This window comes from Takifugu rubripes, chromosome 13 (genome assembly GCF_901000725.2).
Source record: "Takifugu rubripes chromosome 13, fTakRub1.2, whole genome shotgun sequence".
NCBI classification, from domain to species: Eukaryota; Metazoa; Chordata; class Actinopteri; order Tetraodontiformes; family Tetraodontidae; genus Takifugu; species Takifugu rubripes.
This window is the reverse complement of record NC_042297.1, coordinates 14,993,176-15,021,158: the sequence shown is the minus strand read 5'-3', so window position 1 is coordinate 15,021,158 and position 27,983 is coordinate 14,993,176. Positions and strand designations below refer to the sequence as shown.

At 46.4% G+C, this 27,983-nt stretch overlaps 5 long non-coding RNA genes across 6 annotated transcripts in view; 2 read left to right on the top strand and 3 right to left on the bottom strand.

The window, feature by feature from the left end:
• Positions 1–356: 356 nt before the first annotated feature.
• Positions 357–6,300, top strand: LOC115252125 (uncharacterized). The gene is made up of 3 exons (XR_003890566.1): positions 357–511; positions 5,717–5,800; positions 6,158–6,300. It is a non-coding gene; the product is annotated as an uncharacterized lncRNA (long non-coding RNA).
• LOC115252131 (uncharacterized) lies at positions 5,495–9,431 on the bottom strand. Its single transcript, XR_003890573.1, has 4 exons — positions 9,120–9,431; positions 8,912–8,983; positions 6,103–8,257; positions 5,495–5,516 (listed from the first exon to the last, which is right to left on the bottom strand). It is a non-coding gene; the product is annotated as an uncharacterized lncRNA (long non-coding RNA).
• Positions 9,432–12,182: 2,751 nt separating this feature from the next.
• LOC115252129 (uncharacterized) lies at positions 12,183–15,214 on the bottom strand. The gene is made up of 3 exons (XR_003890571.1): positions 15,104–15,214; positions 12,937–13,141; positions 12,183–12,633 (listed from the first exon to the last, which is right to left on the bottom strand). It is a non-coding gene; the product is annotated as an uncharacterized lncRNA (long non-coding RNA).
• Positions 15,215–15,884: 670 nt separating this feature from the next.
• Positions 15,885–27,983, bottom strand: part of LOC115252126 (uncharacterized) — a 45,513-nt gene continuing 33,414 nt past the window's right edge. The window contains exons 3-5 of one of the 2 annotated variants that reach the window (XR_003890568.1): positions 24,697–24,791; positions 24,546–24,608; positions 15,885–16,198 (exon numbers count right to left, since the gene is read on the bottom strand). This is a non-coding gene — a long non-coding RNA (uncharacterized lncRNA). Of the gene's footprint in view, positions 16,199–24,196; positions 24,481–24,545; positions 24,609–24,696; positions 24,792–27,983 lie in introns of those variants that run through there. The other variant, XR_003890567.1, reaches the window with a different exon arrangement.
• LOC115252128 (uncharacterized) lies at positions 17,360–19,314 on the top strand. Its single transcript, XR_003890570.1, has 3 exons — positions 17,360–17,470; positions 17,732–17,887; positions 19,184–19,314. It is a non-coding gene; the product is annotated as an uncharacterized lncRNA (long non-coding RNA).

The window sequence follows — 27,983 nt, the reverse complement described above, 5'->3', positions numbered from 1 at the left end:
AGGCAGGGGGAATGTGGCTTTTAGAAATGGGACCAAATTTACTGTGACACGAGTGTACTCAGATGCTGACACCGCGGACAGGTTGTGCCTACACCTGTGAGAGGAAAACATGGAAGCAGCTGAAAGAAAGATGGGGAAACAAAGACTTGTATAAACCGGGACCGGAGTTTAGGATCTGTATTATCAGGATAACAGAGCTCTAAGATGGGAGTACAGGCGTTGGTGATTGTGTCTTTACCTCCTGATCGCTGTCATGCCATGCAATGCTGTTTCCATGTTCTCTTAGTTTGGTCTGCTGATGTTCTCTGTTTTCCTTTGGTCCTGTCTGTTGTCACTTCCTGTCCTTGTTTCACTCCTTTGGAATCACACGCTCCGCCCCTGAGGGTTCCCAGCTGGGTCTCATCGTCTCTACCTGTCTTGTATCTCAGCCCCAATCTTTGTGTTGATCATCGTGCATTTGTCTGTCCAGGTTTCTTCCTTGCCTAACCGAGAGCACATGACTATTCCGACGGTAAGTTTGACTGACCGATTTTGTACATTTGCTTTTTTTTTGCCTGACCTCTCGTGTGTCGTACTGTTTTTGTATTATTAAAATCCCTTTTGGATCTTTACCTTTTTGGAGTTGTGGATTTGAGTCCATTGAACTGAGCATGATAATAGTTGGATATTAGAAATGACTTTTCTTTAAATAAATTGAGAACTCGTGCGATCAGGATTCACAATGAGTGAGAGGGAGCGCCTGGAAATCTGGAGGTCAGACATGAAGTTCATTCACAACAGGTGGCATCAACCAAAACACTTGAAAAGAGAAAAAGTTCACATCTTACACTTGACAGACTGGGAAGAATGCGGAGGAAGAGAGCAAAGCCCCAGTTGTGGCTCCGTGGTGGCATTCGTCAGGGCAATCAGCTGTTGAAATCCTGCGTTCATTAGGCTCCCATACTGGTTCTAATGGACTCGCCCTTCTGGAGGAGACGTCTGATTAAATTACACAGGCAGACCTCCATCAAGGCCATCCATCTAGGGGAGGGAGCCATACTCCGGCTTCTCCGATTCTCCTTTCCCGACATAAAGGAAACTCACCAGTTAAACCACTTTATGTAGCAACAGAATCAAATGTCTATTGAAAGACAGTAACCCAAATGGGGCATAGTTTAATATTCACTGTTGCACCGAAACCAATCCACCGAAACTCTCTGTGAGAGTTGTGACTGCTTACACAGAAAGTGTTGAGCTTTCGGCGCCTGGAGACAATTTTGGATTGTAACACATGCAATATAAATAAAGATGAATTGGATTTTTTGCTCAATATTTCAATTAACAACAGGCCTATCTTGAGAAGCAAGACTCCTGCAAATCCCTTCTCCAGGGAAGATCTTTTGTGGTCTTCTCATCAACACACCAATTAGGGCTCCCGTATTATCTCCTGTGATTGAAGAAAAAAGTATCACCACAAAAGTGCCACATTCTCCTCTTCTAGAATGACTCTTTAGCTTTCCGCCCCATAATTTCATTACGGGGAGATAGTCATTTATCAATTAGAATGGTAATTTTCATTAATGGCGCCCGGCATTGCTGAATATCGAATAAACCCTCCATTAATGTGGATCTCCTCTCCTGCTTCAGTAATATCTCATGAATAAACGGACGAGGTGTGAATACAAACACATTAATATCTCTGCAGAAATGCACAGAGAGCCATGGCAACATACAACAACTGCCCATCCATGTGGGTGGAATGTATTCACGCCGCCCGCTGCGCTCAGAAAATTACATTCAGGTCCTCAATCATCCCGTTAAGGCGCTCCTTTAAACTTAAAACCGCAGTCTGACGTCTGCTGCAGAAATCTCAAGAAATCTCACCTTGATTATTAATGTTTAAATTATAGTTAATTAAGAGATTGCGACTGCGTCACAGCCACACTCTCAATAACGTCAAAAGAGAAATGATTTAATTAAACTCCGCCGCTGATAACAGTTTGAAATAATTATTGCAAATAATGAGAAATCCACCACGGCATCGAAGGGAGGGGCGGCCTGGGAACAGCCAGGTGTGATAACAGAAGTCAAAGAGTATAATAAAGCAGAAATGTGAACATAGAAGACCAGGAAACAGCCAAAATATGCAACCGCCAGGCCTGCGGCACCCTGGAGACAACAGTGATTGAAACAAACAGATCTTTGAGTTAACAGGCCTGCACACCTGAAACGATGGTGAAGTCGGAAGAGGAGACGCAAACTCATTCAAAAGCTGGAGACGTCTTCAAACGTCTCGCGAAATGACTCATAATACCGGCGTTGGGAGTGTTGCTGTGGGCGAGAACAGCCAGCAGGAAGTGAACGGACATCGTACGCGTGGGTCATTTGCAGCTCCTGTAGAAGTGGTCCTCCCCCACACCACGAGAGACGTCTGTTATCGGCCGTGACGGAGGTGTCCGGCTGAGCTGCCAGCCTGCGTCTTCATTGGTCCCTCAGAGGAAAGGTTCCCAGTCTCGTCTGGAGCAGCGCTTTCTCTATTTTAGAAACCCCAACCTGCGATTTGCTGCTCTCCTCGCAGCAGAGTTGCTCTTGCATGAAACCACCAGCTGGGATTGGCAACATCTCTTCTTATTGGATCAGTATCAGTTTTCTCTGATGGCTTTTAAACAACACTGTGAAAACAGTGTTTAATCACAATAGAGCATCCAGCCTGCAGACTGCAGGCTTTTTATAATATATTTAAAAAAACAAGCAAACCCTGAAACATTCTTAAACATTATTAAAAATGCATGTGCTATGCTATTTATCCCCATCACTTATCTCTTCCCAGTGTGTTAAGGTGATAAATGTCACTTTAAGAGATGTTTTATGACCCCTGTTGGACATTCACAGTTCTGCAGAAGGTCTCTTCTCCAATGCTGACGTCCTCCATCCAGAGCCAGGCGGATCCGATTGGTTTGGGGTTGAACGTGCAGTGTTAAGATGCTGCACGTCCATCCCCATATTGTCAAGGTGCATCACGGTGGAACAGAGCTGATGGGAACCTCTGGATGGTAACCCCTGGCCAGCCCCACTGTAGAACCCACTGCATCTGCTGCCGTGGAACTCCTTCTCCTCCCAGTTAACCCATCGGCTGCCCATCCATCCATCCCAAATCCATCCATTCATCATTGCGTTCTTTAGAGCCACCTGATGTTCTTAGTGAGGGAAACCTTCACAGCTGCGATACTTTGAAAGTGCCTGCTGCAGCCGCCCGGGCTTATCCTGGAAGCGATAGTCGGAATTTAAAGTGAGCTCTCACACACTGAATTTAAACCCAGGCTGGCTCAGGCGATGATGTCGGGTCGACCGGTTGATAAGAGGAGGGAGAGAGGAGGGAGACAGCCACCAGGTATGAGCAGCTGGGACATTTGCATGTCAGACGTCTCCTTTCAGACGGCGCCTGAGGGTCCTGCCCAGTCTCACCTGTTTGCTAACACTGAGCTCTTCTGGACAGAGATATCAGAACTCGTTCCAGGGACAGTTTTTAAAGTTTAAGGTCCCAAAACTGGTGCCACTTCAACCTTTACTTACTTTTATTCTTTTAGGTAGTTATTTATTTTGTGATGCAGCTCTCAGGTGTCGCAGCAGTTACAACTGCCCTTTAACCGAAGGAATCGAGAAATACTGGGGACAAAGCAGCATCAGCATTGGTGTGATTGTTGCATTTTTCTTGCACTACAGATTAACATGGACGGCATAAAAAAAATGCCCAAACCAAACCTGTGAGTCCAAATGATCTTTTATTTTATAACGCTGCTTTCAGTTTGTTGTCGTCACTGGCCTGAACGGAAAATGTTCCTCTGTGAGATCGCTGCTAAAGTATCGTGAATCCAAGAACATTCGGTTCGAAAAGAATGGGCTGTCTCGGCTCGATGGGTCTGATGAGAATCCCGAGATGGCTTGGTGTGTCTATTGAGGCTACTCGCTTTCAGTTATCGTCCATTAGGTCTGGGATTCAAGGATCTAACAGAGCCAGAAGACTGAGGCCATAAAGAATATCATTACAGTCAACACGGCAGTGTCTGTGTGTGTGTGTGTGTGTGTGTGTGTGTGTGTGTGTGTGTGTTTTCAAGTGACACAGTTGCAATATTGGCTCCAATGACTCTGATGAGACCAATTTGACGTTATGACTTAAGGTGGTCATTACTGAAATGGAAGCGAGACCTTTGTTTACACAGCATTGCAACTGAACCTGCTGCTCCCTCTTGGTGCTCACTCCCTTCTCTTGCTTCCTTCTCTTTCTTCATGTCTTACTGCTTCAAAACCACACGATTGGGGCATTTTTGTTAATGACTAATTCATTCATTTGAAGTAAACTAGAATAGCAAGGTGGAACTGTGGTTAGCATTAGCATAGCTTTGATGTGAATGTATATGTTCTTTCCTGTACCTGTCTGGCTTTTTTTTTTTGGTGACCTGTACTAATGTACAGATTTTAATAATCAAGAAATACAGCAAATCAAAACAGAAAATGGAAATACCTGGTTGTGTTAGCAAGATCGTGTTAGCGTGTAATTTGCATTCCACTCTGATCTGTAAGTTTCCTCTTGTTGCATCACAGGGATCAGGTTGACTGACAGGTGCTGTCACATGATAACCCTGAAGAACCGCGAGCACTTTGTTTCAGTAAAGAAAGAAGCCTGAAAACTCACTGAATTTAAAACCAAACAACCTTGAATGTAAGTGCAGTTAATGAGACTAACCTGGTGATGATCTCAAAAAGAGCAAAGGAAGTCGAGTGGAGATGATTAATTCTGCACTCTCTGGAATAAGCAGCATTTCACCTCAGAGCTAATTTCTTCATAAATAATTACCACTGAAATAACTATTCTCAAACAGGCATCAAGGACTTTATGATGGAAAATGTTCCAATTCATTATTCAACAAAAACACCCGCAGAAGCGCGATGAAACATTTATCAGCCCGCTGAAGAGTAGAGTTATTGTTAATTCTACATGTCACACACACCTTCTGACCTGCAATACTACATCCTGTTATGGATGTTAGCTACAGCAATTCAATTAATCACAGCAGAAGACTTAACCGCCGGTGTGTTAACAGTCAAGTATGCCCCCAGGCAAAACAGGAAGAAGAGTGTTTTGGAAAGTGTGTTTGAAAAAATATATCTGCTTTGTTGGCTTTGAGTCCGTCTGAGGTCTGAACTTGAGCTTTGAGGTTTATATTCTATATTCTGCATCCCCTGTGCCACGCACGATGCATGTATGGCGCAGACGTGTGCAGCTGCATGTCATCGGTTTAGAAATGGTCGATTGTAAATGATCAATGTTGTCGAGTGCTGAACTCAAATACATTAAAAGACGTCTACCTGACATGAGCGTTTCCTTTCTCTGCTGCTTTAAATTCTCTCTTTGCAGAATATTCTGATGTTCCATGTTCCCACAGCTGCTCCTCCAGGTCTGAGGGGAGCCAGTCGAGCAGGCCACTTCTCTGGGAAGTCTCCTCGGGGGGGGAGGGGGGAGGTTTGCTTTAGTCCAGCTGGGAAGAGACAGTGAGGCATATCCAGGACATGCTGGTGTAGCACGAGAACATGGTGGTGGTCTCCCAGAGAAAATGTAGGAAGTTCTGGGCGGCTGCCCCCACAGCCCAGATAACAACAGTCCCTACATTTACAGTAATTAAGTTTGTTCAGTGTTTTTCTGCCCCCCAGATTTATCAGTCTGGTTTTTTTTTTGCAGTCCAGATGGTAAATCTGATGAGCAGAAATGGAATAAACGTGCTGATAATCGGAGCGTTAATGCCGCTGGGGTCAGAGGAAGCAGGTGTGCGGAGGAGCTGAAGACAGAGGGGCAAATATTTGTCCATTCCATACAAGAATGAGCCACTATGACCTGTGTGTGTGTGGGTGTGTGTCTGCTTGTGGGTTGAGGATCTGTCAGCCATATATTTCCATTTTATTTATATATTTCCATGTATAGAACATGCCACAGTTGTGTAGGACAATAAATGAACTGCTGGTTGTAAGTGTTGAAATGACTCTGTGTGTGTGTGTGTGTGTGTGTGTGTGTGTGTGTGTGTGTGTGTGTGTGTGTGTGTGTGTGTGTGTGTGTGTGTATGAACTCACCAGTGTTGTTAGCAGCTGCACACCAGCCTGTGACATGTGGCTTTGTCTTCATTAGAACCACGCAGGCCCATCCAACATGCTGACTCCAATGGGGTCCGATGAGGTGCTGTGAAGTGCTCTGCAGTTACAGGGGTCGCGACCCCAGCGGGAACAAACCATCACACGCTCCTATGATGAAAGACTCTGTCAACAATCCGCTTCCAAGCTGCACTAATCTCTGTTGCTAATAAACCCCTGCTGCAACCTGCTTCCAGCTTTCCCTCCCAGTAGTCCAGAGCCTTCCTCTTTCATGTTGCTTGGCTGTCGACCTGCGTTTTCGTGATCAGCAGGTCAAAACTGCTCTTTAATACTGCAAACTTTCTAATCCTTTCTAAAACCTCATCACGGGTTATTCCCCTTATATATGTGCACCCCACGTTGGATGCAAGTTTGCGAAGCCTGCAGCTAATTAGCTTAGCTCAAGCGCTGGAGTTGAAAGGGTCACCTGCGCCTGTCAGTGTCAAGCGTTTCAATCGGAAGTTCTGGTTTTGCACCGAAAAAGAAGAAAAAGAGGAATTAATTCTTCAGCTACCTCAGATGCTTGTGACTTTATGGCTCAGGTCTCACGGGTGGAGAAGACGACTGGGCCGTGCTCTTCTCAATCCTCACTGAGCCCTGTGATGAAGTTCCCCTCTGAAGAGTCAAGATGGAGGTTTTTGGTGACTGTGTGGTTTTTAAAGCTTCTGCGATGCTGCAAGTGTGACTGGAGCCACAATCCAACACAAGCAAAGCTTGTCGACGTGATGTATGATTCCAGTGCTGATATGATATGTCCAGTCTGAGGAGATCCGTCTTTTTGTCCACATTAATTACGCCGACGGTCCGTCTTACGTTTTCACTGCGTCCGATTCATCCATCATGGCGCAGCATTTGCATCCGTGTGCACGGGCGTGGCCGCGGCGGTGCGCGTCAACCTGATTGTTTCTCCCTGAAGGATGAAATGGTTTTTCTCCAGATAGTAACTTTTAGGAGGAGATTTATGGTTCCATGCATGATGGTGGGAGGGGACCCTGTGAGGGGACTAAGATATAAGTAGGTGAATGAGTTCCTGCTCCCCCTCTGATCGGTTCCTCATCCCACAGCCTGGAGAACTCTTTGGCGAGATGGGCTGGGTCAGCGGTCCTTTGCTAAGCAGCCCTGCTCGCTTATTTGCCGCAGACGTACAGCTCAGTTGGTGACACACATGGTGCACGTTGCCGGTCTGTTTGTTGGAATTCAGGGGCTTAATCTCTGTTCTGAATCACATTAGTTCTGAGGATGTCGTAAGCGAACACCAGCGGGGGCCGTTAAAAACTCCCAATCTGACAGAGATGCGACGGAACACAATAAAAAGCATTTTATTGTTATTTGCGTGACCTTCAGGCCCGGATTCTCTGAACTCTGCTGAGATCCATTTGTAAAAGTGAAACTAAATATGCTAAAGACTTTTTTACTGGATGCATTTTACATGTAGTTATTAAAATGAAAGATCGGAAGGCCCGATCAAAAAATCTCCTGTTGCTTACATAGCAGCAAATATCGTCTCCTTTTTAAATGAGAGCGTCAGCACATGGATTAACCTTTGGATAGACTAGAAATCAAGTAAAATCCGAATGATTTAACAGGGATTGCTGCTGGGAGCTGGACCTTTTCCACCCTAAAATGAGCCAGTGAGCAAACAGATCAAGACACCCCCCCAGACAGAGCGACACCTCTCTCACCCGTGGCCTCCCCCTCACTACATCATTGACTTTCCCCAAGTCCTTCTGAAACGATTCCTTGTGCTGGGGGAGGTGTCTCCGAGGACAATATTCTCCTAAAGGACAGTCTGAAAGTTGATTGACCTGAAAAGGGCTGCCTGTTTTGCTTTCTCTCTCTGGTTGCTAGGTTGATTCTCTGCACAACATTGCCAGGGCCTTTATGGGCGCCTGGCGCCCGCCTTGCCTCGCTGCCTCTGAGCGCTCCCCGACTGCGTGTGAGAGAAAGAGGGGGGGTGGTCACCCCTCTCACGGAGGGTGGCGTGCTTGGGCTTCCCAGCCGCCTTTGTTCCCACTTCTTGGCGGTGGCATTCCCTCTAGTGTGACCGGTCCTTTTGGCCCTGCTCTCTGGCTCCGACCTCAATCCGTCTCTTCTAAATCTATAATTGGAAATGAAGAAGACATTTACTTCTCTGGGTATCTACCTGTGAACTGCTCCTCCTGTGGGAAATCTCCACCTTTGTTTCTAAATCAAAGGCTGGGATTTCTCGCTGACAGCTGAAATCATCCCGCCGTCTCTGAGCCGAGGCGAGCGCTCGTCCTGACGCTGAAACATATTTCAAAGCCTTTGCCCCAAGGTGCTCTGGTGTGGCTCCAGAGACAGTGGGACAGACACAGCCACACTGTGCTCTTTTAGATGACAAACTGAGGCAGGACAACACTCACGGCGCTGCAGCTGTTTGCTGCCATAAATCATGGGCGGGAGCGATGTGTAATCAATGCTTACTGGTTTACTGTTCATTCTGCACCAGGAGTCGCGCCGCTGTTCAGTATTCTACGCGACTGCATATTGCATGAGGAAATGTCCCATTGCTTGAACAAAGGGGGTGGGGTTGGGGGAGTTCTCATTACGCCGAAGGCTAAAGTAATACCAAAAGGCACATACTGCAGTCCCCGACTCCTGCATTTAAATGTTCATTAAGTAATGGCTGCTGAAGGGGGCTCTCTGGCCATGAATATAAAAGGCTCCTGTTGCCATTATGCCCACTCTATTATAGAGGCAAAGATGCATGGAGCAGGAGCAGAACACTTACTGTGGGCAAACACACACACTCCTCTAATCCCATGGACGAGCTGACCGCCACATACAGATCAATGGCGCTGTCCTTGGAAATGGAAGCACAAGGTGAGTCCTCCCCCCGCATCTCTCTGCCTCATGGCTGCTGTGTATCTTTTCATCTGGCATGTCTGTGCGTGTGCTTGTGTTAGGACTATTAATCCAGCAATGCAATATTTTCCTACCTTTTGCTGCAGTCCATAAGAGACTTTCCCTTCAAAGTGGGCAACACTTCGGGACTCAATGCTGCAAAACCCACAAACAAATGGGTGGAATACCTGCAAAATCTGGATTCAGAGAATTTGGTATTGTTCAAACACTCCTGGGGGAAACCAGGCTAAAAGAATGAAAATGAACTAAAACAGTAAAGGCTGTGAATCACCAGGAGTGCATGCTAGTCTCGAGCAGAGGAGCTGACATATTGCAGCCTTCATCCGCTCAACATGTGGAAAGTAAGACTGATATGGTGTCTGATGATAGGAAATCACTCTTCTGGCTGCCTGTTTCTTCAGTGAAACAATATATTATTGACTGTGTAAATTCTCAGTCATCCAGGTCATTGTATCCAAGGTAGTTTTCTCTGTCAACTGGACTGGGTTTCTATCCAGAAGGCTTCTTCAGTTCTGAACTGAAGAAGCCTTCTGGATAGAAGGCGAAACGTCTTCAAGAGAAGAAACCCAGTCCAGTTGACAGAGAAAACTACCTTGAATATATTATTGACACACTGTAAATTGGCCATTTAAAAAAAAACATTTTCTTTCACAAACACAAAAACTCTCTGTTTTGTGGCAAGTCATCATCAAAACCAGTCTTTCCCTTCAGGATGAAGTACAATGAGCTGAATCTCATGCCTGAATAACAATAATCACAAACACATTTTTTATAGAAATACACAGATGTGTTTATCCCCTAGATGTGAAAAAAAGATCCATATTTATATGTCATTTCCATACTTTCCTGACTGCGTATGTTGAATTTAAATTGAATCCATATTTTTGCAGCGATTATTGCTGAGGTCGTAAAGAAGCTCATTCAGCCAGGAAAATCACAATCTGAGCCACGGCGGAAGCATTATCAAACAGGTGGAGTCAAATAAAGCCATGATTTGTGTGTGAAATGAAATTTACGTGCGCTCCCTCAGTACCTTTACTGTCTAGCGTAGCATATCCCGGCTACGTCCTGCCAGCGGGGACACGTTTGCATGGGTTAGTGATGGTGTTGCATATAAATGGACTTTGATTAAATCGGAGCTCCTTCGCCTTCCCCCAGAGATGAGCAGAATCGGTTACACGCCAGCTAATAATAGTGAATCTAAATGTGGCCTCGTCTAAAAGCGTCAGAGATAACGTTTTCAGATGAACAATCATAAAGTGTGGATGTTAATGAACACCGGGCTCCTCTCTGCCCTCCTGAACTGACCTCTGTAAGTCTCATCATGATGATGAAGCCGCTGTACTAATGACTATTCCCCTACTGGATTAGAAAGTCTCCCCTCGCCGCTGTCCCCCCGGCGCTAGCTGAACGCGCCAGCCGGCAGCAGTTGCCGAACAGAGTCCTCCACCTCCACAGCTCAGCGAGAGCTGCGTGGAATTAGTCACCCGAGATCTTTCTGAACATATACAGCACATATTTCCCCTCCCGGCCCAGGTATACTTCCTGTTTCCTAGAGACAAAGGAAGGGATGGGAGGGGTCTTGCTGCTCTCCATTATAGCACCGGACACTAACTTGTTCATTTCTCATTTCAAAAGTAAAAATTAGATTAGAATTAGAAAATTAGATAAAACTAGATAAAAGCAGACATACAACCATTTGGAGTAACAAAAGAGATAAAGAGAAATGGATGGATGGATGAATTCCAGGGCATCAAAGCAAGAGGGGCTCGCAGGTCGGGACTCATTATGCATTTTTATGATTTATAAAAAAATTACGTCCGAATTTTTGGGAGCTTGGAACGGATTAGGGCATTTACATGGAAACGCGTCTCTTCTTGCGTAATTTTCAGGTTACGAAACAACTTCCGGAACCAATTAATTTCGTAAGTAGAGGTCCCACTGTATTTGCATTAAGCCCCGCCTCTTCCCGCCTCTCGGTCAGTGAGTGATTGGACGCGCTAACGGGGCTGCCTGCAGTTGAATGGCCTGACATTTGGAGCCGCGTGATGGAGAGACCGGTGAGAAGTCACTGAGGGCATATAAATCTACAAACAGCCTAAATGATCACCCGCCGGAGTCGAGTACAAACATTTAACAGATGAGCCGCGCAGTCTTAAGCTCCGCCGAGCCGCCGGCGAGCTCAAGACGAGCATGTATCATCGTGGATTATTGTAAACAGGGCAAACGGCTGATGGAGGACTGCAATTTTTATGTTTGGCGTGTCGGATAGCTGGTGATAGATCTTCCCAGCCTTTCACTCGCGCTAGGAACAAAACCAAACCAGCTAGAGCAGTCAAGTCAATGTTGTTATAGATAAAATGTTTCAACTCCGTGCACGTTTGTGCTGTCTGTCTCGTCGAAGTTCTACTACTGTGCAAGACCAAAATGGAACAGAATCAAGAGCTTCCAGCCATCCACAGCTTTAGCGTGGGGTGGTATAGTAAGGCAGGTGTGGGCCTGTTCACGGTGTTCGGGTGTCCAAAAATCTAATCTTGCATCGTCAAGTCAAATAGGCCCCAGTCAGGGGACATATAGGCTTCTGTCCCTCTTACCCTCCCTGATGTGCTTCCTCAGTCATGCTATCATCACTCACTCCCTTCTACCTAAACGTTTACGCAGACTCAGCCCAGACAAGTGGGACGGTGAAGCAAGTGTACGTTCCTGACAGAAGCCATCTGCCTGCTTCTCCCCTCCCATCATTAGCCCGTCCCTGAGACGATTCCCAACACATATCACTGGCTGCAATCTGTCCGTCTGCTTTTAACGCCAACCAAACATCTGAGCAGCCAAGCACTCTGATGGGTGGAGGGCTGGAAACTTCCACAGCTTTCTGGCTCTGCGATTCCTCCCATTTCTTCTCCCCGTTCCCCTTCTTCTACTCTACCTCGTCTCTTTCCTGATCAGGCCTTTAAATTGACATTGCACCTGCTCCTCTTTCACTGCTCCTCCTTCACGACCCTCTGCCTCCTTCCTTCCTGTTCTCCTTCCCACTGGCATGGCGCAGACATACATTTTGACTCTTCCTGCGAGGGAGTGAGCGATGTGCGCGTCGCCCAACGCGGCAGAGGGAGCAGCAGAGCCTGACGCGAACATACGCTGTGAGAGCTCCCATTTATAACTTCTCCTCCTAATGAACAACAAGCTGAATGCATCACAGACGCAATTACGTCCAGAAACTCATTTTCACGAGAACAAACAAAAGTGTTTACTCTTACTACAAAAATCAGGATGGATGCTAATGAGCTTTTGGCAGAAAATAATAGGAAATTGTACATTTCCATGCTAAAGTAGCTAGGACTTGGACTGTAATCCATTTCCCTGTTCTCTGCCCTCCTGGCAAACAGAAGCTTAGAGGGAGTCGCAGCCAGGTTTGCCATCTGCATTTATAACCTCACGTTGTGTGTCAGCAGGCACGTTTACACCTCTCTGGCTCCCCCATCCTATGTTACCACCATTGTACTTGGTGACATGTGACACTGGGTTTGGCTTTAGATTTGGAAATTTGCTGAATCATGTTTGCATCCTGTGTTGGCTCCAGCGCGCTCCCTGGTGTGACATAGGGGAGAAAAATAATTAGCCATTAAATCTAAAGTATACGACCGTTTACAACAGCCCTGGTTAAAATCCTATAAATTCTACTAGGTCTTTGGGGTAATGCATAACAGCACAACATTTAATGATGATCATAAACATATTTACGCAGGAGAAATATTCAAGGATTTAAAAAAACATTAAAACAGCGAGCTCAACTGCACAGCCAGGAATACAGGTATGAATGCATGTTTAAATTGTATAGTCATAAAATCAGAAAAGTCAGAATTAATCCTCCAGCTCTATAATTGAACTCACCTGTTGTTAGCAGCTATTCCCATTTGCAGAGTCTCCCACTCCCAGTTTACACAGTAAAGAGGTGTCAGCAGGTTAATTAGAAGGAAGAATATGTTGAGGGGCCTGGAGACAGGGGAGATAAACAGAGAGGCCTCGCTCTCCGCGGCCACTTCCTCGCTCGCAGGTGCTACTGGCGCCAACGCCGTGACCCCCAGCTTTCACACTTCTGGAGAAACCAAAAAAAAAAAGGTGACAGTGAAAGACAAACAATTACGATGCTTCTTCTGGCGGCCATTTATGTCCATAAAGCTCCACCTGGACGTGCATTGTGCTCAGGCTCCACAGTGTGAGCTCGAGCACAGCCTGTGGAACCAGGAGGAGACCAGCAGGTGGGTGGAGGTGATGGAGTGGCTTCATTACCGCAAGTGAAGGGTAATCTGGCTTCATGTAGAGGGGGGGTAGGGGCATGACATATATAAATTAATGCACATATGAGTTAATTTTTGGCGCGAGGGTGTAATCCCACAACCAATCATCTGATAAAAATACCCAGTCGCATATGAAATCATCTTTAAAGGTCAGTAAATTGCTTCATGGAAAATGTTTGCCAACTTCATAAACTAATCGGTCCTACACTTTTTGATGTAGGAATTCTCCACTTCACCCTGTTTATTTACCAACTTTTATCTCCTATTGACTGATTGAGATAGTATTTTTAATTTCATGGAAATCTTTGAGAGCAGGACAACTGACCCCAGTCGATCTCTTTTTTTAAAGCCAATTTTAATAAATGGATGATGCTGCAAGGCCAATTCCTGTAACCTGGCATGCTGGTTTCCAAGGCTTGGACTGAATCCATTCATTAACAATGAGTGTGTCTGGGGTGTAACACACAATAAACCAGATTTCCGTCCCCCACGAGTCCTTTCAAAAGCAGCTGCACAAGTCTCAGGCTTACAGCTTTGATAATACAGCAAAACATTCCGAGAAGAGCTGCTCTCCGAGGCGCACACGCACAGGGTTTTAGCCCAGAAGCATGTTACTAAAAAGGATATTTATTTCAATTGTTGCATATATTTGCCCTCTGTGCATCTCAAGGAAGATTCGGCACGCTTGTAAACTGCATCTGTGCTGCCATGAACGTAGCACAGATGCACAACACTGATGGAAGGTTAAATAAATATAAAATAAATTGCACGGCGAGACATCAGTTGTGACAGAGCAGATTTCCGTGATATGGATCCTGTTTCACTGTCTGGACCCAGTTATCTGCTGCTGTTCCAGGCATTACAGCCTCCACAGCCCCTGGTTGCATTAGCACGGGCGCACGCACAAAGTGGAAAAGTAAACCTATACCTCCAAGAATAAGGCCAAGTCGATGGAGTAATGGGCTTTCCTGATGGCAAGAGACCATAATATCCTCTAAAGAGGTTAAAGCTGCAGACAGGAGAATGAAGAATACAGGATTCTGTAATGTGGGGGGCTGGGAAAGAGCAAACTCTGTATTATCCAGAGAGCGGCTTCAGCTTAGCCTCCATGATGAATATTCCTACTTCCCTGCTTCTTGCTCCTGCTCTCCTTGTCTGTTTTATCTTCTGTTAAATAAAAAAAAACCCACCTCACTTGGCGTGCTCGTTGGAAAGTAATGATCCATCTATCATGGCTGGACCACTGGCCATAACCCAAGAGGAGAAACATTAGGAGAACTCTAATGGGGACAATCAGAGCTACTACATCTGATGACTTCATCCACTCCACCTGTTTGGTTTGAGTGAACACTTCATAACTCCTCCAGTGAATACGGTAAATACAGGCGTGAGCCAATAAGACTATAAACCACGCTGATGAAAGTGCCGCGGCCGGCTGAAGGGTGCTCTCTGAGAAAGCCATAAACGAGGCCTGTTCCCAACCTCCTCAATTTACATCTAAAACGTGATGCGGTGTTTGCCATCATCACAGCAGAGATTGAAACACCAATCAATAAGCAATACAACCCCCAAAAATGTCTAAACGCTGAGCCGGAAATCAACCTGACTCATAGCAACGCACAAGAAAACAAGTCATCCCAGATAATATAAAACCCGAATCCTTTATTTTTTTCAAGCTGTCTTTTTTCTCCTCCCCACGCTCTCTGTGTGAAGCAGGATGTTCTTAACAAGGCATGGCATTTAGAAAGAAAAATAGCAACCTGGCGCGCTCTCCTCGTGAATCTCGTGGCTGATGCAGTACAATTCCATTAGGCCGCCTCCTCCAGCTGAGAGCTCTCTGTCTGTCATTCATCACCGGCTGCAGCGCAACACTGGAACAAAGGGGATGAAAATTCACTCTCGACACCAGCTCTGACTTTATCTCTCACCTCCCAAACTTTCCTCCTCATAATTAACCTCTAATTTCTCTCGTTGCTATTCTGCAGCCTGAGTAACAAATGGAAAAGAGGCTCTACGTCTGAGATGGCCACAAGCTGCTACAACTAGATACGAGAGAGAAGGCTGAGCATCAACACCAACAGCCCCTCCACATCTCACATTAAACCACAAATGCAATTAGCAGTTTTAGGGAAGAAACATTAGTTTCAATGGAGCTTCTGCAGCCCACAAACTGGGGATGTGTCTCCACATAGGTTTCCCTTCCTCCACTCTGAGTGACAGGCTGGTTAAATAGGTTCCAGTTGGGTCAGGGCAGGCAGCAGGGGTGTGATTTTAGCCGGGTGCACATTACGCATGGGGACAGTCTGAACACTTGCAGACCGTGTTACAGAATTTAATTAAAACTCACCCTGAGACACAGGAGGAACGCCATCGCCAGCGTTTGATTTTACACAAGAGCTCAACCGAACACGGAAGCGCTCAGCGATGCACCCATTTAGTCCGAGCAGGATTAGTTTTATTACTGGCAGATATTTTTTTATTGTGAATATTCCCCTGAAATGACGTAATTCACCCACTGAGAGCTTGTTAAGTGTGAAGATGACATGCTTGGAGAAAGCTTACAGTGTGTGTGTGTGTAGTCAAACACAGGCCTTACTGACTCTCCAGTGAGCCACTGGAAGGCCATAAACACAAGGACACCTTAATTAACAGTTTGAATGTGTGTGCAGGGGAACCTCCTCCCAGAGCGGCTGTGCTTCCACGTGTGTGTGCCGAGCGGAGCCGCTGTCAGTGGAGGGCAGGAGGCAGAGCTCTCCCTGGCAGCCAAGGGGCGCCGCTGATCCAAAGAGTCCTTTTGGCCTGTCGTGACGCAGAATATTCCAAACTCTGGCAACCGGCGGCAGCACCAGGTGGTCCTGTCAAGACACAGAAGAGGAAGATGGAACAGGAACAGAGCGAACCATGCCAGCCCTGGAGGAGTGAGGTTGTCAGAGCAACACCGGCTGACAAAGGAGGACAAATGCATAAGACTGATGTGTGGCGGTTGGTCACAACAGCTGTGTGTGTGTGTGTGTGTGTGTGTGTGTGTGTGTGTGTGTGTGTGTGTGTGTGTGTGTGTGTGTGTGTGTGTGTGTCTATGTTGTGAGTAGAAACGAGGAATGAGTTTGGGTTTGTGAGGGTGGGGTTCTGGTAAAGAAATACTGAATCCAGTATTAAGTGAGTGTGAAGGACAGAAGAGTTTCCAGGGAGAGCCGAGGCTGGAGCACGCCTCTGCAACCCCAGGGAACGCCTGCTCCTAAAGCTACTCAGCACTCACAGGAGGTGATGCAGAATGAGCCAAAGGAAAAGGAATCCAAGCTTCAGAGTAAAAGACTTTTCATTAGTGTTCGGTCACACCAGCCCGGTTTTACCCTTCAGCAGATGGAAGTCTGCACACGATGCTCGCCATCTCCTAAAGTTTGGTTCCACCTGTGTGTCTGCAGGCCGGCCCTCCTGCTCACAACCAGTCTCCAAAAGTCTTTGATGGCTTTGAGACATGCGTTTGTTCTCCGCGAGGCCCGGTACAGCCCATCCAGCCAAGTTGTGCTCTTGTGGCTCAGAGAACACGCTCACGTAGCATCAGTCAGCCCCGCATCGGCTGGATCTCCACCTCTCTGGCTGTGAGACAGGCGGGAGGAGAAATGTCTGAGATAAACAACCGAAACAGCCAAACTCAAAATGGGGAGGGGGTAGAGGCGGGAAAGGAGGGACATGAAGGCTCGAGTAGATGAAAGAGTGCTAATATGGAAATGATTCACCTGGAGAACAGTGGCGGGTGTTTTTTCTCCAAAATTTGTTGTCTTCTGTTTGTCTTCAGAGAAAATAATTAATTGAACTGTCCGCCGTGTGATTACCCCTCGTCACCGGCTGATTGACTATCTGTCACATGCGCTCACTTTCTCGGAGTGCTTGGACGTGCAGGCATCCATCTCTATCAGCCGCATGCAGCGAGGGCGCGCGCACGTGAATGCACACCAGATGCATTGTCCCTGACAGACACCTATCACACGCCATCACTCGGCTCCTCCTGCAGACGCAGACAGACAGGCCGGTCTGACAAATGACGACTGCATTGTTTAGATGGGGTGGGTCTGCATCGAGATTGTGACCATGAGAGCGTCTCTGGCGGGCTGACAAGACGGTGTGAGGTAAGGGACGTCGCTGCCGTGAAGCGGTGGGGGGTGAATGGTGGCAATGATGCGACGCTTTTGTTTGCAAGGTCTTCAGTTTTTGGCAATATTATTATTACCTGACCTTGTGCTTTTGCGTTTTTTCCCCAATGCAAAAGAATTTTGTGATTTGTTTTTAATTTATTTTGTAATTCACAAGACTCGCGACAGTCTGCAGAGCTCAGGTTAAATAGGAGGCCGACCCTGAAGCCCCGGTCTGAGCTGAGACCTGTTTTCCAGGGCCGACTGAGCTATGCGTGCTAAAGGACTGAATGGAGAGATGAAAAAAACCCTCCAAATGGAGCTCTGACTGTGATTCACACTGAGGTCAACTAAAGAATCAAACCTTTGCCACAATCACATCTCTACACATCTGTCTATCCCAAGAAACTTCAGGTAACTGCGATTAAAATCTTTCTAAACACCAAACTACACGATGTTCCTCTGCCAAGCTGGTCACTTAACCCCCAGACATGCTAACGCTGAACGCTCTACCAGCAAAATGACACAATAATTATCAAGTTTGATGTCAAATATGTCTCACAGCAACTAATATATGTTAGCCATACTCAGAAAAAGGCCGATTGTGGGGACTATCTTGTCCCGCACTGTCACAGGACAGGGATATTCCATTTAGAGCCTTTTTAAAATGTTTCCCATAGAGTCTTTACTTTACTCCAATCATTAATGAATAGATAAACTAATCAGTTTTCCCTCATCGACTCTGGTTTTATCATTAGTTTGTGATTCATCTGAAGGACACACCTGCTATTACCCATTTACTAGCATCTAGCTGAACATTTCAAATAGAAAAGCAGAAATAGTCCCGTGATTAAAGTTCAGTTTTGGTTCGATGTGACTTGACGTTGAGACTGGCTGCCTGTCTGATGACTTGCTCGCTTCATGCTTCAGTGTTTACGGAGGGAAGGAGTTTGGGGGATAAGCCTGTCAGAGGCTCCGCCCGTCAGCAGGACTGCGGGGTCACAGGTCATGTTCATGTGAATAGTGGAAGATCTGCAGCTCCGAGCAGTCGTGCACAGAGCTGCCACGGAGCTTTGCATGTGGGCGGACTAAAGGGTTTATTGTCCTTTTTTTATTATTCCCTGCTGTCTCATGCAGCCTGAAAGGCCCCAGTGGACGGAGTGGATGTAAATCATCCAAGCGTGTAGGGAAGGAGGCTTGACCCTGGAGGAGAGACACAAGATGTAAACTGAAACTGACCCAGTCAGAGGTCTCGCTTCATGTCGGGGAAGTTTTTCATACTGCAGCATAAAAGCAGAACCGTTTTAGGACAGCTCTAAAAATAAATTTCATTGGACAGCAAATAAAAACAATACAGAGGAAGTTGGATCCTTCTCTTCTTCCTTGTTAATGACTGCGCTCATTACAGGGATTTATATGGAAATTTGAGCTCCGGCACGCAGATTATGTAGGAAGCATCAGAACTAAAGCAGAGAAAATGGAATTAAGGGATACACTCAACAGACAGAGGTGCTTTATTACTGCCGAAGCCACTGGCAGGGATAACTGAAGACCAGAAGTTCGGAGCAATGTGGCGAAGTTCCGCAATTTTCTGGGAAGAGGAAGGGGGAAAAATGAAGTAATCAGTATGAATGCACAAGTAGCACAAAGCCTTTCAATGGCAATTACCTCTCACTGTGTGGTAGAACACTGTCACTGTTCTAAACGCAGAACCAGAGAGACCAAAGATGGACCTGGGAGAGCTCCACTGCTGGAGCTGGATCTACATCTGCAGACAGCCAATCGTCTGCAGACGACGTCCTGGAAACCTCCGGCGTTCATGAGTGAGGTGCCGCCAATGCTGCCATTTTAACTGAGACCAAATTAAACATTTGTACTGATGGCTGAACACATGCAACCGCTCTGATGTGTCACATGAGACTGGGGGGGGGGGGAAGGAGTGTTGTCTACACATTTCACAACTTAATCAGCACCTTACAAACGGCCGTCTTTGTCTCCTCCAAACACCCCATTTTCCATTTCCGTCACCACCACCATTTTCGGCGCCGCGGCGTGCCGCGCTGGAGTCACGGGGCACGTTGTGGGAACTGGGGAGGTGGCAGGGAGAAGGCTGTCTTTCTGCAGCTTCGACTAATGAGCTGTAATCTGGAGCAGCAGGAGGCGATGGCTGCTCAGAATCCTCGCTGGCAAATGGAGGAGGAAGCATCAAATCAACGGTGCTCATTTCCTGACAACAAAGGGAGCAGTGGGAGACGGTGTTCCAAACGACCTTTGCAGTGTTCCTATGATGCGTTTCCTTCGTGCAAATTCAAGCATTCTCAGCAAGTAGGTGGACTCTATAAAAAGAATGGTAAATGGATGGTAGATTTACTGGCTTTTCCAGTCATCCTGAGCACTTAGAGGCCTGTACGCTACAATAACTTCTGCATTCTACGCCGCGACCTGCGCTAGCACACGCAGTTGGTGCACGCAATCGCCAGCGATGCGGATCCGAGACCAATTTGCCGTTCATATCCTGCACAAGGACACTTTAGCGCGGGGGTGCAGTGGTGGCCGGACCCCAGCCATCGAATCACTGGATAACTCCTCCACCACCTGAGCCGCAGCCGCGCCAAGGCTTCAAACGCTGCTCTGAGTCATGCAGGGCCACAGAGCTGATGGCGCCCCCGTCGTCTTTTGAGCCACTGCACTGAATTTTTCACACAGCCACTTTCTTTCTAACACATCGATCCTCATTTCATTTCACCTGCTCTGTCGGTCTGCAGCCTGCCAGACCCCATGCTGTTCATACTCCACATGTCCCCACCCTGCGTGTCCTTCTGTTTCATCACCCACCAGATCCGTCTTCAATATTTGCCACGCGGCTCAGATCTGCAGGCGGGGAAAAGGCAAATAGATTTGGTAAACAAACCTGATAAGTTCTCACCCCTAAACAGAATAGATCTCAGCGTGAGACGATCCCTCTTATTCATCTGCAGCTTTGAAAATATGACACCAGCTGCCAGAGCGGAGCAGGAACCCCAGGTGATACGTCTCAATGACAGCGCTGACCGCTCCAGATAGAGAAGGTTCAGCAGCAACAACGAGGGGAGTGTAGAGCAGAAATACATTTATTTCCATTCAAAAGTCACACAGAAATGTCACAGGGGGCACCATGGGGAAACAAAATGCTCTGAAGGAGGACAACAGAGAGTGGGGAGAGCAGGAAGGAGGGAGTAACGGGGGAAGGCGAGAGGGAGGCGGAACTGTAGTTTTCACCTCAGGGTAGCCTGCTAAAAGCTATCTGTTCCCCTGGTGATGGAGCAGAGCACAGGTTCTTAATATAGGCTTGCACACGCGCACACACAAACACACACACGGACCTTTGCCTTCAATCTTTCCACTGTCCATTCCCCCCCTTCTCTTGCCATCATTCCTCATATAGTAGCCTCAACCAGCCCTCCACCAAACATCTGTTCATAATCACATTTTTCTTTGGTAGAAATAACAAACTGCTCCACATTCTCCAAAACAGCCTCCTCCAGTAGCCGCAGCCCCAAATGAAATCAGGCTTGCTTTATTACATGTCAGCATCTCTTCTTATTCTTTTTTTCTCTCGCCTGGGAGGAGATTATACCTTAGGCTTTAACTGCAGCAGCAGGGGGGGAGAGAGAGAGAAGAAATAGAGTCAACGGTGATGGGAGGGGAGAAGGGGTCTTTTTCTTTCATTGCTCAAACCACAGGTGTTTCTTTAATACCTAGCTTTCTTGGACGTGACAGGGAAATGAGGGGGTTGTTTCCCCCCCATCCGTCTTCCTCTCACCTGCAGGACTCATAGTTTTCACTCCATTTTCTACAACGGCTCTGCCTCAGTCCCCTCTCTGCAAAATACGGCGCCGCAAAGGCCACTCACTCCATATATCTTCCTTTAGCAATTAGAAGATTCCTAAAAAATTAAAGCACCAGTCAAGGTGTCCATTGAAACTACTGGAACAGGATTCACACAGTGTGAAACAATATGAAAGATTGAAATCTGCTCCGTTCCATCGCTTTGAGACGCGTGCGCGCATCCACATATGGTGGAGATACTCGGCTGGGCTGTTTGTAGCTGACAGGCTGGTGCGTCTGACTCAGTATGTTCATATTCAGCACACCGAACTGCTGCCGCCTGCCCTCCTCTGCTCTCTCATTTCACTTGGTGATAAATACGAGTAATAACAGAGATGCATTAGGAGAAGATTGTCTTTTTTTCATCTAACTGGGAGACAGAGATAGATATTGATCATATGGTGAGACATTGTCTCACTAGACCAATCCGTCTTGTGGTGCGAGTAGTAACGCGTCAGTGGTAATGTACGGCGCTCCGGGGCCAGAATTACTCTTCTGTACATGGGGATAACTGCTCTTCCTATTCTGCATAGTGCCAGACCTTTAATGGCTCCGGTGCACATACAAGGCCAAACAAGCTGTCTGGTTTCGAGATGCAGTTTTCACTTTGCTACCTCTGAGATCTTAACCAAAAAAAAATAAAAAAACAGAAAAAAACAACATCTTGACCTTGTGCCACTTTTTATGCAACCTACTTATCTTCATGCAGATTTAATAGCGTACTGTTTCATATTCATGTGCTCAGAACCTTGCTTTAACTAATGGCATGCTAATAGAGTATCTCTAGCAGAACGATCTATTTAACTTTTTCTTTCTGTTCTGGAGCCTTTGAGAGTCATCCTGCTGCATCCTGGACACCCCCCCACAAAAAAAAATCATGCATATAGGATGAAATGGTTCCTTCCTGAGAGGAAATCTAAAGCATTATGGATGTTGTCTGTCTTATCTGGAGAGACTATCCAGAAGGGAATAGAGGGAAATTATTGAGAGGTGAGTATTTGTATTTCACCCATGTCAGAGGTGCCAGGTGGTGTCCTCTCGGGTGGGAGGTGTGTCGAAATATGCATGTGCGCATGAAAAACAAAACAAACAAAAAACCCCACCAAAATGCCTGACAGTTTCCACACCTGTCGGCATTTGCAGAACAGGCAGATCTGTTGGTGTGCGTCAGTGTGTGTGCGTGTGTGTGTGTGTGTGTGTGCGTGCGTGCGTGTGAGATGCACAGAGAGAGCTGGCGCTCAGGTCAAGGCTGAGGGGAACCAGGGGGATGTGTGCGCTGGGCTGTGACTACTAACAGTTGTGGGGGCCTTGGTTGTCTCCATCCTGTCATCCCTCCCTCCTCAGCATCATCCCCTCTTCAGAGAGCGCCAGGACTCAGATGGGCTCGCTCTGTCAGCCATGACGCTCCAACACCAACAACATTTTCCTATTTAATGTTCTTGGATCAACGAGCACAGCTGTATAGATAACTGTCTCTCTCTTTTGTTTTTTTTGATCAACATGTTGGAGTATTATCTCCAAAAATGCAGAAAACTTCATCAAACATGCAGCGATATCACAACTTGGCAGCAAGTCAAGAGAGGGAAGTGCTTATAAGTATTCGCGACAGTTACAATGACATTTATCGAATTTAATCAGTCCAGATTTCCAACACATTCGCTTTATTTACTGCAGCCACATCTACACATTCATCAAAACCTGCCTCGACAAATTTACATCCTGTCCAGTGAATCATTGTCCTGATCATGAGAGAAGCTTGGTGTAAACTCATTATTTGGTGCCATATAAGGCAGCGAATCACGAGAGCTGCTCCACTGGCAGATGTGATGGGGGGGGGGGGGGGGGGGGGGGGGGTGATGGGCTGATTGTGACACATTGCGGAGATGGCGTGAATTCTTATTGTATGCAGCACATAATGCTGTTTCTGTTCCCGAGCTGTGACAGACACGTGTGTGCACAGAAAAGCACACATGAGGTGCACACGGCGGATATGTTCGGTTACAAAGACACGCCAGTGCTCGCTGTCGGGTGTGGCGTTCATTTCAAATATATTCCTCACAGTGGGGGGCGGCAGCGGCGTGGCCCTGACGCCGCCCTGATATGTGTTAGAGATCATATTCATGTCCCACGTGTTCAAAACCATATCAATATTCCATGTCCATAGAAACATCTGACCCCGAGAGATGATTGATGAGTTTCTGTGGCAGCTCAAAAAGCAGCCGGGGGGCGGGGGAAACAGGGGCAGGCACGGGGGCAGCGGTGAGCGGGCACGCCTGTCTGTACGAGACGGAACTCCATTTGCACCAGGACGTAAACACAAGACAGATCACTCAGCTGAACGCAACATTAATTACACTCTATGTATTTGCGAGCGTCGCCGCTGATGGATGCGCCCAGGACACGCAGATGGAGAACGTGCTAACGGCTGGACGACTGCGTGCAGAATATATGAAATGTTGACTAATTATATACTCATTTGGCCGCGCCGCAGATCCAACTGGTTCCTAATAGCACTTTAGATGACGGTTCATATTTAGTATTCTGGGGCAGCATAGCCCACTCTATTCATTATTCACATAAACCATTACATGGATGTGAACCACGTCAGGGTCTCTGGGCAAAATGGACAACCCAGACTCTGGCTTTATAATTAGAATCATTTGTTATGTGCACATAGAGTGTGTACAATATTAATACACAGATGAAAACATTAAAAAAGGGACATTAGAAAACTGTCATAAATATTATTTTCCCTTTAAGCTCATCTGGTGGCAGATTTATGTTTGTTTTGAATTTACCTGTGTTCATTTGCTCCTCTAAACACCTGAGGCCATGTTGGTTTGATTAAAATGGAGGCATCATGTCTTGAAATTGTTGGGGGATATATTAAAGTTCTGCTCAACCCAGAGGGCTACGAGCGGGCGAAGTGGCCAGAATGAAGACGCGAGATGGAGTCCAGGTACTGACAGATGTTTGTAGTTTTTCAACTTTTAATCCATCGATCAGCAAATGGATTTCTATTTTGCTGGTAGAAATCACCTTGGACAGAGCAGCAACACATCAGAGGACACGCAAACCATGGACCCAGAGCTGCGGCGAGACAACAGTCCCACCTTAGACATGAAAGCACCATCTCCAACCTGTACCAATGAATAAAATCATAAAATCATTTTATTATCTACTAAAACAGAACAGGATGCCCCACCTCTGTCGGTCTGCCAGTTAGCATCACTCCCCTCTGCTTTCTCCAGCTTCTTCACACGCTGGCCTGTGTCAAGACAGGAGTTTTAAAGATGGAAGGTCATTTAATGCAAACACTTAAAATAAGAGGCAACAAGGAAATGATGAAGTTTCACCAGCAGTAAGTAGAACTCCGGTTATTGGGTCATTGTGGTCTTGTTATGGTGGAGGGTTTTCATCTTCTTTCTGGAGATTGGACTGCGATGTTTTACTAAAAATAAAGCAAAAAAGCTCTTAGCAACATGTGGCGTATTAACATGTTAAATAAAGCAAAATAATGGAGTTGGATCTAGGCACATGTACACATGTAAAACAGAAATTGATTGAAAGCTTTTACACAGAGATCAGGGGTTAATGAGGGGATAAAGCTAGATAATATTCAACGCTAAAAGACTCCACTTTAGACGGCAGGAAGTGGTGATGCTGCGGTTTTGCCTTTGTTCTACACAAAAGTTGACACGGTAGCTTGTGAAGGAGCTTTCAAACACAGGTGCGTCTGTGCCGCTCTGCAACACACTGAACACTTCAAGCTTGACAAGATGAGTTTTGTCTCATTCTAATTTCAAGAGTTTTTATATCAGTATGAGCCTCTTTGATATTTATTAGAAAATACATTTGCACTTCGCCATTTCTTGTCTGTTTTTTTTCTTTTTTCTTGAGGGCACATATATGTTAAACTTTGTTTCCAGTTTGGCTTCAGCTCTCCACACGAGTGGGTACCCTCCAGATTCCCCTCCAGTCTTTCAACATCCAGTCAGGTCTTTCCTTCTCTTGGGCTTTGTCCTGGTGGTTAAATCTCTGTTGTTGGAGTCTGGCTTTCTAGTTTTGTTTTTTTTTACCTGCCAATCCAGCTTTGTAGCTTCCCCCAAAGACTTTCTGGCTCCTCAACTTCCTGGCAGCCCAGCAACAGTCTTGCTCTTATCCATCTGTGGTGACCTCTCAAGTGACTCAAGATGCTCTTGAGAGCAGAAACTCAGTCAGTGTAGACAATACCTGCTGCATTTGTAGCTCCTGGGGCTCGTGCATTGTTAAAAATCCTGGCATCCGGCTCTGTTGCCGGTGCCAGCCTCTCCCAGGCTCTTTCCAGGCGTCCAGCACCTGCGTTGGTCCGATGAGAAATGAGGAGAGAGCCAAGTCTGCCAAAACTCGTCCCCGACTTGTCATCCCCTCGCGGCTCAGATCTGCCTAGACTGCAGCCCTCGACCTTCCAGCTCCTCCCTTTTTACCTCGCCCTCCCAGAGCCTGTTCTGGAAGGTCGCGTTCCCATTTCCACTCCGTGCTCCGGAGATAATCTGACCTTGTCACCCGCCGACCCAGCTGCTCCTCATCAGCCACAGGAGATACAGACTTCAGTCTTCCAACATCCAGTCTTTCAGCCAATGTGGCTCCACATCTGTTTAAACTTTTGTGATATGATCAGCAGTTTGCTGTTTTTAAAGAAAAGAGGTAAAGAGGTGAAGTGAACCAAATGTAGAAGTAAAGGCATTTAAAGTTGTGTGAAAGCAATCTGGTTCACATGCTCCTCTATTCCATGAATATATGCTGAGCAAGGTTGAAGCAAGACAAAGGAGGGGGAAACTGTGTGTGTACGTGTGTGTGTGTGTGTGTGTGTGTGTGTGTGTGCCTTCATCCCCTGACACAAACCAGAGCAGACAGAAGAGCGCGTCAGAGAGCATATTGATACCATCTCAGCTCCTCTGCTGTTTACAATAATCAATGTCAGTATGGATTGTGGGTGTGTGCGGACGAATGAAGATAATAACGCTGGAGAGAGTCTGCAGTGTCTGATATTGTGCAAGTGTCACCAGGCTGCAGTGATGTAATACTTCAAAAGTCTTAATAATACAGCACAGCCTGAAAACCTAAGAGGGAATAGTGACTTTACATCCGACGTCCCGTCTGCAGGCAGCTAAACTAAAGATCCACCCTCCCTCCTTCGCTACTCCCTTCAGTGTTGTAGCGTGTGGTAAGTTTCTGTGATCCTGCCAGCAAAGAATTCACCAGAACAAATTTAAATGTATGTTTCTTAGGGCCTTTTTGGGAATTTCAGAGGATTTCAGAATGATTTCATCTGGTCAGTGGGCATTTACAGGTCTTTGATTGGTTCATTTAGAGAGGATATGGTATGAAGAGTTTTGAGTGAGTTCCACCTCTGACAATGACCCCAAAGCCAGAAAATGGAACACAACAAAACAAGCATGATACTGTTTGTTGCGGCTGATGTCACTGAAAGGAGATTAAAACCCATTTTTATTTTTACAGTCAACAGTCGTCAAGCCTGCGTCTTGTCGGGGATTCAGTCCGATGAACAAAGCCCTTCTCAGAAAGTCCCAGTGCAGCCGCTCTTATATGCATGGATCTCTGCAGAAACTATTTGTGGAAGCGTAGCTTCCCACAGTCATTGTTTCAGCGATGGGGCTCTAATTAACATAGCTCGATATTGAGCGTTACCTTCGCCGTGATAAATAACACTGGCTTTATCTCCCACACTCCTTCCCCCTAATTGAATCAACAGAGAAATTGACATTTTTCCCCCTCTTTTTAATTCTTCCTGAACAGGACTTTCGATTTTTTCTCTGTATGGATGGGAAAAGGCCTTGGGGACGGAGGTGATCAGACAAGCTGGAGGTGTATGACAATGAAATGACCTTGACTCAGAAAAAACACATAAAAACACTCCCGATTGAGTAATCGATGCTGGAGAATTGAAGAAGTCTGCTGCTGGTGCTGTTCGCTGTTTTTCCAATTTGAATTTCGATAGTGACACAAGCAACACAATTCAACAGATGAATACTGTTTGGTTTTATTTCTTTTTCACAGTGCTGCTGCCAGGTTTTAGATCTTGGAGGTGACAGGAATTCCAGAGATGTGAGGATCCGCTGCAGATGTGATGAAGAACGAGGAGCGGACAGAGAGAAGCTGCATCACAGCTGATTCACAGTCGGCTCCTCTCGCTGCCTTTGTAACCCAAGTTCTCGTCAACCTTTACAGCATCTGCTGGTTCTGTGAAAACCAGATTAGAAGATGCTCTCTGTCACATATGGAGGGGCTGGGTGTGTCTGCATTTGTTTACAGACACCTTCTGCAACCTCAAGTGTCCTCAGATTACAGCGGGTGGACCTTTGTTGTGACAGAGCTGTCGGGCAGTCGCGCAAATTTACGGGGCCGATCCACGCCGCCGCGAAAGATAGCATTTAATGTTGGCCATCAATTTGATTTAAGCCTCCACAGGACATGGCTTCCCTTATCAGCACGTCATAAAATGTTAATGAGCTATAATGGGCCTAACCAGTCTGCTGAGTGCAGTTATCTCCAGATTACAAAACAACACAAGGAACACGGTGTCGGCATGTGGGGAGGGGCTGTACCTGTTGTGCCAAGTCAGATTCACAGTGCGGCTCTG